The 11,239-nt window shown below is 40.4% G+C and overlaps 1 long non-coding RNA gene across 1 annotated transcript; it reads right to left on the bottom strand.

Annotated features, from left to right (window-relative positions):
- Nucleotides 1-2,620: 2,620 nt before the first annotated feature.
- On the bottom strand, nucleotides 2,621-3,861 carry LOC120241101. The gene is made up of 3 exons (XR_005530834.1): nucleotides 3,800-3,861; nucleotides 3,183-3,232; nucleotides 2,621-2,912 (listed from the first exon to the last, which is right to left on the bottom strand). It is a non-coding gene; the product is annotated as an uncharacterized LOC120241101 (long non-coding RNA).
- Between the last annotated feature and the right edge of the window lie 7,378 nt (nucleotides 3,862-11,239).

The raw sequence follows: 11,239 nt of genomic DNA, 5'->3' as shown, positions 1-11,239 counted from the left end.
GAGGTCAACAGCATGGGACTACGTTGTCAGGGAAGGCCTCCAGGCATTACATAAATGCCCAAGGAGAGAGAAAGGATTCACACCAAGGAGGAAATTATTTGTGGCATTGCAAAGGTGAAAAGGAGATTTTTTCGAGGTCCTGGTATCTCTGATACTGAATCCTAGTGTTTAGACATATGGAGTCACCAATGCCATTAAACTATTGAAATGTGGCAGAAGACTTGGAATCTCTTCAGAGCTTGTTGTGAGAAGGGCTGACACAACTCCAGTTATGCCTTTGGTACAAGTATCATGTCAGATTGATGTCTGCAAAAGGAGGGGAATTTGGAAAACTGCATAATGGGTTCTTGTGTTGTTTTTATCCTTTATTTTGTGCAAACCACACTCACCATGCCATTAGTAGCTTCCACAAAACTCAACAAGGTCAAAGTCTGTACGAAGGGCTTGCTAGCTCTTTTGATCCCTCATGGAAACCTCTTAAAACCTGGATTTGATTCAGATGTCTAGGCAAAAGTCCTCCATGAGGCCATGCCATGTCTTTTAACTAAACTTTAAACATTTTCTCCGCTGTTCCTTTCACAGAAATTATATCCCTTCTGCCCATCTATAAATTGTCCAAGCTGGAAAGGATGTTTTGTGTTTTTTTAGTTTTATCTCACAGCCTGGGGAAAATGAACAGATAAAACAAGAAGTCAAAATGTAATAAGAGGGGCAGTGTGCAGGATGGTGTGCATCTCTCTGGTATGAAGAGAAGACAGAGCACCCTTCATTTTCTTTTAGAAACCATTTGACCCATGAGCTTACAAAAGCAGAAGAAATGAGCCAAGAGTGGAAAAGGGTGTGTGTGGGTGATGTTGTTACTTAGCAACAGGAAGCTTCTGGCTGATGTTCTGAATTGAACAAAGGAAAGTAGCTATTGCAGCATGGAATGAATGAATGGGAAGAAAATGAAAGGAAGGAAAGCAGATGCAGTGGTGGAAGAAGGCTAAGAGGGGAATGAAAAGTAAAGCAAAAGCATGAAAATGGTTGTGGTAATTACTTAAAAACCAGAGGACTATGAATAAAAATCATTTGGGAAAAAAATAAATGAAATAAAGATGGAAATAGCCAGAAGGATAAGAAAACATCTGCAGTGGAAGCTGGTAGGCAACTAAGTGGTGGAATAAAATCCCTCCCATGTAGTGAATTCATAGGTCCTGGAACATGGAGTTTGAGGTCATGTAGACTTGAGGCAAGGTGCCCAGAAAGAAGTCCAAACCATTGAGTCTGATTAGGCTGCTTAGAAGATGAGCCGGGAGGTATGATAGCTCCAGGGATATTTTGGTAACATGTTAGAATAGGTATGAACCTACAGAGTAATCCTAAAATAACTTTTAGGTTTTTAGACCACTACATCAGTCCTGACCCAAAAGGTCAACCCCAGGAGAATTGGAGAAACTTTAGATCAGGCAAGAAAACTAATTACATCTTTGATTCTTCCAAAAGCTTATTATGGTTTCATAGCACAGAGTGGGCCAAAAAGTATTTACTATGGATAGATAAGCCTTGATGTAGTCCCAGAGCCTTTGACATGGCAGTTACATGACACCTTGTAGGCATGGTTGTTGGTTTATATTACATGACCAGTAAACGTGCCTTCTACATTTGTCTCTTAAAAGGGCAGCCATGCTTCCTAGCCCATCCTGCACATTTTTTGATCAATCATACATGTAAGTCAAAATATTGTGAGCATTTCCTCTGAATATATGTACATTTTTATTCATGAACAATATACATATAGTATTCAATGATATGTGGGTCATTAGAATATGACATACATATCAAGAAGAGATCAAGATAATATTATACATATGTACTTTTTGTTGTTTAAGGGTTTTATTTTGTTTATTAATGGGAAATTTAGCTCCTTATCCTTACCTTTATTTCCTCACCCTTCCTGTAGCCTACCTACCTACCAACCACAGGGCATAACTCAGGAGGTAGGAGGGGCTCATTAGGTATTTGCAGTAAACAGAAGTGGAATGGCATTTTTCCATTCCCTGCTCAGGGCTATCACATCATATTCTATAGGGAGATATGGAATTACTTATGTTATCAACTCCCATTGTTTATATTACCAACTTATCAACTCTATATGTTATTTGTTTCTACATACAAAATAGGAATAAGTTTTTAAGTTGTTCCTCTTTCAAAAACACTTTTTTTAAATTTAGAAAAAAATTTTTTACATTTATTTATTTTTGAGAGACAGAGAGAGTCAGAGCACAAGTGGGGGAGAGGCAGAGAGAGAAAGAGACAGAATCCAAAGCAGGCTTTGGGCTCTGAGCAAGCTGTCAGCACAGAGTCCAACGCAGGGCTCAAACTCACATCATGACCTGAGCTGAAGTTGGACGCTTAACTGATTGAGCCACCCAGGCACCCCTCAAAAACACTTTTCTTATCTATATTCTATAATTTCTAATTAAGCACGGCTAAACAAAAACACACTTTTCAGTCTGCTTCTTTCCCAGATCTCGCTAAACTGACAGTGAAAGCATAGGCCATGAAGAAGCAATGAAAATTATAAAAGCCTTGGTGTATATATGACTGTATAAAACCTACCTCAAAATTTAGTGCCTTAACCATTTATTAGAAAACAATTCTTGGGTCAGCAATTGGTTCAAGGTGCTCTCTAGACAACTTGTCTCTGCACCACGTGGCGTCAGCTAGGCTTACTTGCAATTGCAATCAGTGGGCGGTTAGCTGCGCTTAATAATCAGGGTGCCTTGGTTGTCCACATGGCTTCTCCGCAGGTGAGCTCAGGCTTCTTCTCATATTGTTGAGATTCCAAAGAAGGCAAGAGCTGAAGCTGCAAAGGCTTCTTGAGGCCTTGTTAGAAGTCATAGACGTCACTTTGTCACTTTCTCAGCATTCTGTTGGTTAGAGCAAGTAGCAAGGTGTAACTGACTGGGTTGTATTCCTCTGAAACTCATGTTGAAACCCTAACCCCCAATGTGACTGTATTTGGAGATGTAGGGACTTTAAGAAAGTAGTTAAGGGTAAATAAGGGGATAAGGATGGGGCCTTCATCCAATAGGACTAGTGCCCTTCTAATAGAGGAAGCAACAGCAGGGATATGCAGGCACAGAGAAAGGGCCACAGTGAGACAGTGGCCTTCTACAAGCCACAGAGAGTGGTCTCACCTGATACGAATCCTGCCAACACTTTGACCTTGGACTTCCAGCCTCCACAACTATAAGAAAATACAGTTCTGTAGGATAAGCCATTCAGTCTATGGGATTCTGTTATGACAGCCTTAGCAGACTAATACAAAAGCTCAGCCCAAATTTAAGGAGTAGAAAATAGACTCCACTCCTTGATGAAAGGAGCTGTAAACAATTTTGTGACCTTTTTTAATCCACCACATTTGGAAGATGTCACCTTGTTTTAGAAAGCGCAAGTATATCAAGAGGAATACTTAGAGAAATGCACATACTATTCCCCTCTACCACCACTTATTTTCTTTAAACAACTTTGTAACTAAAATTGCATTAGCATTTTTTATCTAGGTAAATAAGAGGTAGTAACTTAGTAGGCATATATATAATTAAGCATAAGTGGAAAATGATACCAAAGGCATACAATTTCCACTTAGAAAGTGAAAGCCACATTATGCCAAGGCAAAGCTATCTATGGAGAGGAAATATAGAGGAAAAAAAAATGCCTTTTCCAAGATTGAGCATTAAGCTTTAAATACTGTATTCATTTATTCTTCTCTGACTACTGAGTGAAAGTTTTTTATTCTCCATAGTTGTTGTACCATATCAATAGATGTTACATCATATGGTCCTTTCTCCATCCTTTTCTCTAATAGAAACCAATTTTATTCAGGTAGTCAACCTATTCCTGTATACAGAGGTAAACTAATTAGATTGAGCCATGTTAATTCCTTTCCTCTATCCTAATGACCAGTTCAGAAACCCAGTATCAAATGCTATTTTGTACATGCTATTTCCATGGTGACCATTATTGATGCAGAGAACGCAAATCCTGAATGGGAGGACTTGTAATCCATTACTCTGAGATGGATGGTCTCTCTTCTATTGAACATAAACAAGGAAATATTGTGATCTGGTGGCCACCTTAATAACCATTAGGACTGCTCACCTCAGGACAAAGCTAATACACTGAGGCTCCTGAATCTCACCTTCTGTCTAGAATTCTTCTTGTATTATGTAATAAACATTCTGACTCTTTAGGCCAGTTTCACATAGGATTTATTTTTTGGCCTCTAGCCAAAAGAATTCTTCCTATGTGATGATGCTGTTCCTGTTTTGCCTGAGGAGTCCTTAATGATCTCACATGGAATGGTTTTACAAGGCAAGTCAGTTCTTTTCACACTCCACTCCATTGACCCTCAAATTCACCAGATCGATAAGTGGATTCAGATCTCTATATGCCTCACAAACAAAATCAATTATAAAGCGAATCCAAGAACAGACCGCATACCCACCAAAGGAATTGAAAGGCTGTTAATTTATGTTGGCAAAATATGGAGAATATGTGTGGAAATGGATTCTGAGAGTAGTAGACTAAGGAGGGAAGAACACAGTTACAGATCAAATAGAGTTTATCAACAGGGATGCAGTTATTGGAGATTCTAGATTTAATGTTGTAGCTCAAACAGTTGGAAGTTGTCTAAATTATTTGCTAAATTATCTCTTGAGCTTTGCTCAACAGTAACCTATTCTAAATGAACCTGTGATATCAGAAATTTCTTTTTAAAGGAAAGAAATCCAAAAGTTTTATGGAGATATAAATATTGGGATAGATTACCACATATGGATTGCTCACCTATTCCCTGTTTCCTTCTTCTAGGAGGACAAATGGCCAGAAAACATTTCCTATACCAGGGACTTGAGAACTGTATAGATGTATGCAAGATCCCACTTTTTAAAAAGCACTTTGGTGGCTCTCCATATGCTGGGGTAAGAAGAAAATACTCTGTTCTTGAAAAGCACTCCTGATTTCAAATAGAGGTGCTAAGACAGAAGAGGGTGAGTAGTGGCATTTAACTGTCACAGTTAAGGTGGGCATGCTGACCATAATAATAACAATAGAGATGGCATGGTGTTCAAAATGATACAACTCTCAAAAATCTCTGCAAGGTTTTTATATGTAAGAAAGTTAACAGTGATCAAAATAGATGGCAACTTTAGGGTTCTAATTCATTTGTATAATGGAAAATACTCCAGGATTAGTGGTTGCAGTTCTCGTGTTGTGTTCTTGAACTCAGTAGTTCTCGTGGTAGCCTTTGGACACTAGCCTCTCTAGTCTTTACAGTGATTTTGTAAGCACCTAATCTCCTGTCTTAAAACTCTTCTACTTAAAGTACCTAGAGAGGCACAGTGCACAGAATACTCACTGATACATTCCAATAGAGCCCTGAACTCTTGCCACGATTCTTTCTTCTGTTTCTGGTGTATTATTGGGATAGATGACCTCAGCAAAGGACAGAATTCCAACATTGACTTGTGACCTGTTGAGTAGAAGCTACCAAAGATAATAAGATAGGAATAGTTTAGTGGAAGCTCAGGAGCTCAACTTCCCAGACTTCAGTAAAAAAAAAAAAAGAAATTACTGAAGGGCACTGGGGTGGCTCACTCAGTGAGCATCTGACTTCAGCTCAGGTTGTGATCTCATGCTTTGTGGGTTTGAGCCCCATGTCATGCTCTGTGATGACAGCTTAGAGCCTTCAGCCTGCTTCAAATTCTGTGTCTTCCTCTCTCTGCCCCTCCCCCTTTATCAGCTCACTCTTTCTCAAAAATAAAACATTAAAAAAACAATTAAAAATACTGTAATTTTTATTTTATTTATTTATTTATTTTTAATGTTTTTAAATTTATTTCTAGGGGAGAGAGAGAGAGAGAGAGATAGCGTGAGCAGGGGAGGGTCAGAGAGAGAGGGAGTCACAGACTGAAACAGGCTCCAGGCTCTGAGCTGGCAGTCAGCCCAGAGCCCGACGCGGGGCTCGAACCCACGAACCGCGAGATCATGACCTAAGCGAAAGTCGGACGCTTAACCGACTAAGCCACCCAGGCGCCCCAAAAATACTGTAATTTTTAAACTGCTTCCCTAAGAAAATACTGAGATGAGGCCACTGTATTTTCTTTCATATCCTCACTTTTGGCCAATGCAAAACATGGGAGAATTTTGGGGTGCCTGGCTGGCTTAGTTGATAGAGGTTGCAACTCTTGACCTTGAGGTTAGGAGTTGGAGCCCCATGTTGGCATAGGGATTACTTTAAAAAAAAGAAGATGTAAGAGTTTTGGGAATCCAGGGGATTACTATAGCTAAGTCAAGTAGTAACTATAAGTACATGTGTAGAATCACTTCTGTGTGATTTTATTGCAGCAAATCAACATAGGCTGTGGACTGACTGCAGCTTTTATCTGGACAAAATTTCTCTGTTCCAATACACAGAAAATACCAGAAGTAGTTTTATTTCGCCTAAAATGGCAGAAATATATTTTCAACTCAAGATTATCTTAATTCTCTATTCTCTGTGCCATAAATGAGTCCCTAAGAATTAGGTTGTCTAACCATCCCCAGGGCTAAATTGGTGATAATATGCTTATGAGCTCCAGAGAGCAGAAAGTGCTGATATTTTAGACTAAAACTAGGCATGCCAGAAGGTGGGGGCATAAATCATATGTTAATACAGTGAAGTTTCTTGGGATCTGTTTTCTGTGGCATGTGAGTTTATCCTCTCTAATGTCAAGGACAATTTGTTTTCCACATCTAGAAGAAAGAGTGCTGAGATTGATGGTGCTCTTTAGATTTTAGAAGCAACATATATCACATTTTGTGTGTCCTTCAGCTTTTTCCTGAGACACCTGAAAGGCTGACAGCTTTGAGTAGAGTCCAAAGGAAAATTCTCCACATGGTTCAGGCTGCAGCTTTTCCCTGTGGCCTTACAGGATCCAGTGAGGTTAGTGGTCATTAAAAATCATTTGAAGTCTGTGGTGTGGAAAGATGTAATGCAAGATTCACGGCAGAAACATCACAGTTTTAGGACAAAGCTATACCTCCTTCAGTGAATAACCATTCTTCCTTGTTTGGAGGGATAGTAGTTGGCTTGCTATTGGGCCCTCATAAAAACCAGGTACTTGTGAAATATAAGCTACCTATCATGAGCTGAATGTTATCTGATCTACTCAGCTTTAAAGTCAAACATATCCAAGTGGAAATAGTATGTGAGTGAGTGCATCTGAGCAGATCCTGAAAGCTCCAGTCTCACATGCTGATGTCTTCCTGTTATGTCTACTCATACCTCACCGCCACCTCCCCACTAACCAACACACAGCCTCATGAACAGTTAACTCTCTGTTATGAGTTAACTGAAGAAAAAGCAAAAGAGAGCATAGTTTACAGATGGCTTTGCATAATAAACTGGCACCATTTCAAATGGATTGCTGAGTCCTATTCAGTTCCACTGAAGTAAAGTGGAATTTTCCCAGTAGGTAGAACTTTGAGTGGTAAAACATCTTTGTTTTTTTTTTTCCTGGAAAGAGAGATAAGTTAATAGGCAGTAACAGATGATTTAGTCAGATTGACATGGACATGAAAAGAATAAGACCAGAGGACTAGTGAGAAGAAGTCCTTCCCAAGAAGGACTTGGGAAGAAGCATGTAGGTGAGTCTCATAAAATGGGCCCATGTGTAAAGATAGTTGGGTTCCATATACATGTCCATCATATTGGCTGAAAGCCCAATATCAATTCTTTCTTGTGAGTAAAACTTCAATTTTACACAGGGGCGCCTGGGTGGTTCAGTCAGTTAAGTGTCTGACTTTAGCTCAGGTCATGATCTCATAGTTCATGAGTTCGAGCCCCACATCAGACTCTGTGATTACCACTCAGAGTATGGAGCTTGCTTCAGATACTGTGTCTCTTCTCTCTGCCTGCTCATGCTCTTTCTCTCTCTTTCAAATTAATAAACCTTAAAAAATTAAAAAAAAACCCTTCAATTTTACGCAGACACTCAGGCTCCTCCATGTGACTTTATACTCTAAGGAAGGCTGGTCACATTTCCACTCAAGCAGGTGAATCAATCAATCTAGCCAATCACAATTATCTAATCTTCTTATGAGTGGTTGGCTTAAAAGGGGCCAGGTGACCCAATTTTGGCCAATAAGACATTGAAGGAAGTCTGCTGTGGGGTTAGTTCTGTGAGCGTTTCTTGATCTATTAAAAAGAAAATTAGGGGCACCTAGGTGGCTCAGTTGGTTGAGCATTTGACTATTTTGGGTTAAGTTGTGATCCTGGGATTGTGGGATGGAGCCCCGTGTCCAGCTCTGTGCTGACAGCATGAAGCCTGCTTGCTATTCTCTCTCTCTCCTCTCTCTCTCTCTCTCTCTCTCTCTCTCTCTCTCTCTGTGTCTCTCCTTCTGCCCCTCTCCCTCTCTCTGTCTCTCCCTCTGCCTCTCTCCCCTGTTCATGCTCTCAATACATAGGTAGGTAGATAGACAGATAAACAGAAAATACAAGATAGTCACTGCATTTGCCTCATTTGGAAATGGGAGTTAGCCTTACAATAAGGAAGGAGAGGGGTGCCTGTGTCGCTCAGTCAGTTAAGCATCCAACTTTGGCTCAGGTCATGATCTACCAGTTAATAGGTTCAAGTCCCAACATCAGGTTCTGTGCTGACAGATTAGAGTCTGGAGCCTGCTTTGGATTCTGTCTCTCTATTTATCTGCCCTCCACCGCTTGCACTCTGTCTCTCTCAGAAATAAATTTAAAAAAACGTTTTTTTTTTAATTTAAAAAATAAGGAAAGAGAGGGTTGCTTTTGTGCGTGTATTGGTTATAGCAACAACATGTGGTTTGCCAGACAGCATTGCCAGCCGCATCAATGGTAGTACACAAAATATGGTGCCGACAGCGTCAACTGTGCAAGCTAAATAGCTGACATTAAGTGGCAGCAGCATCCATGTCCTCACAGGACTAATTCTGTGTTAGATTTTGGATGTATCCCTGGGTTGCATGGCTTCTGAGCTCTCCTGGAGAGGTTTTTTGTTTTTTGTTTTTAATGTTTATTAAATATTAAAGAGAAAGAGCACAAGCAGGAAGTGGGTAGGGAAAGAGGGAGACCCAGAATCCAAAGCAGGCTCCAGGCTCTGAGCTCTCAGCACAGAGCCCGTTGCGAGGCTCGAACCCACAAACCATGAGATAGATCATGACCTGAGCTGAAGTCAGATGCTTAGCTGACCGAGCCACCCAGGCACCCCAAAGAATTTTTTTTTAATGTTTATTAATTTTTTAAGGTGTGGGAGGGTGGAGAGAGAAGGAGACACAGCATCCAAAGCAGGCTCCAGGTCCTGAGCTGTCAGCACAGAGCCTGATGTGGGGCTCAAACTCACAAACAGCGAGATCGTGACCTGAGCTGAAGTCAGACGCTTTAACTGACTGAGCCACCCAGGAAGCCCTCTTCTGGACAGTTTTTGAGCTAACCAATAATCCTTCCAATAAATCCTTTTTCTGCCCAAACCAGGCAGAGTCCATTTCTATTGTTGGTAGTTAGGGTACCCTGGCACATATAGATCGTCTGGATCAAATGATCTTTGAGATATCAGTCCAAAAGACACGTATTTTTGCAGCACTATCATTGTTTTCAGAATTGGGTGTTTCCTTGTGAGTTTTAGTTTTTAATGCTATTAAAAGTTAGGAAAGGCAGGGGCACCTGGGTGGCTTAGTCGGTTAAGCGTCCGACTTTCACTTAGGTCATGATCTCGCGGTTCGTGGGTTCGAGCCCCGCGTCGGGCTCTGTGCTGACTGCCAGCTCGGAGCCTGGAGCCTGTTTCAGAGTCTGTATCTCCCTCTCTCTCTGCCCCTCCCCTGCTCACGCTGTGTGTGTGTGTGTCTCTCTCTCTCCTAGAAATAAATAAAAATATTAAAAAAAAAGTTAGGAAAGGCAAATGTTCATCCACCTACCAGTAGTATTGTCTGGATCAATCTCCAGCTGGTACAAATAACTAAGGAGTAAAACATGGACATTTAAAAAATTTATTTAAAATTAATAATGGACTAAATGAAAATTAAATATGAAATATGGAAATGGAAAAGAAAGGCAATACCTTTCATACAAGTTGTGGTGCTAGCTTTTACTTATTACTGCTCCTGAGGAGCAAATAGGCAGAGCTTTAACTCTCACCAGAGACTTTTAAAATTTATCATCACAATATCCTTGTTCATGAACTGAATGTCATAATTAAACCAGCTTTTCAAGCTATCCTGAATTCTCTTCTTTCCCATCATCTCATCTCAATAATTGGGGCCACATGATTCCCACCTGCACAGTCTTTGGATATCTATTTCTTCAGGCCAATGCTAATCAGAGGTAAGAAGAATTTAAACAGCCCCAGCCTCACAGTTTGACTTACTGTATGCTGGGCATACTTCTTGGCACTAAGGATGCTTCTGCATCCCAAAGGCAAATTTCAAGCTTTGGTAGACTTCCTTTCTAATGATTTCTCTCCTTGCTGCCAGCAAAAAATCCCTTCTGTCCTCTTCTGTCAATACATCTATACTTTGTTTTACTTCCTCTGTACTGGCCTAGCTCACTGCCATCTGTACCCCATGTATGGATGTGTAGTGGGAAGTCTTAATAAATCTATTAGATTAAAAGAAGTTGGGCATTGTTGCTTTTTCCATTTGGGAGATGAATATTTTTATTCACTTCAGATGTATAATCTTATGCCTTTGTAAGACCTAGATGTTTCAAATTAGTCAATGAAGGTGAGTCTTTTCTTGGTGCGGGGTGAGGGGGTGGGGGGTTGTTCTTTATAGTTGCAATGCTTAGCTCTGAACTCTGTGGTTGGGGGATTATTTTAATGACTATCACCTGCTGGCTTTGGGGGCAAAGACTGATGCCTTCTTTCAGTGCTTTGTCCCATATATGGGCACACTACTCTTCCTTGGACACCATTTAGCTCAGCTGAGAGAGACTTAATGCCCAAATTAAGCTTCATAAAAGGCTAGAACATAATGAAATGGCAATTTGCTACTAAGAGTAGGACCATAAGAGTAAATAATATAACATCATCGCATAACTTACTCATCTTCAGCTTTTAACTCATTACAGGGCTTTTTACTTTCTCTTTTGTGTTCTGTTTCTGCAAGCCCATATCCCCAAATAGCTGTCCTTGTCACTATTAAGACCCAGAAAGGGATGGGAGCTTCTATCTGCCTCAGGCCCATCCTC

The sequence above is a fragment of the Hyaena hyaena genome, unplaced genomic scaffold (genome assembly GCF_003009895.1).
Source record: "Hyaena hyaena isolate Hyena2069 unplaced genomic scaffold, ASM300989v1 scaffold_279, whole genome shotgun sequence".
In the NCBI taxonomy this organism is placed as follows: Eukaryota; Metazoa; Chordata; class Mammalia; order Carnivora; family Hyaenidae; genus Hyaena; species Hyaena hyaena.
Note: the sequence above shows the minus strand (reverse complement) of the source record. Positions and strands in the feature narration are given on the sequence as shown.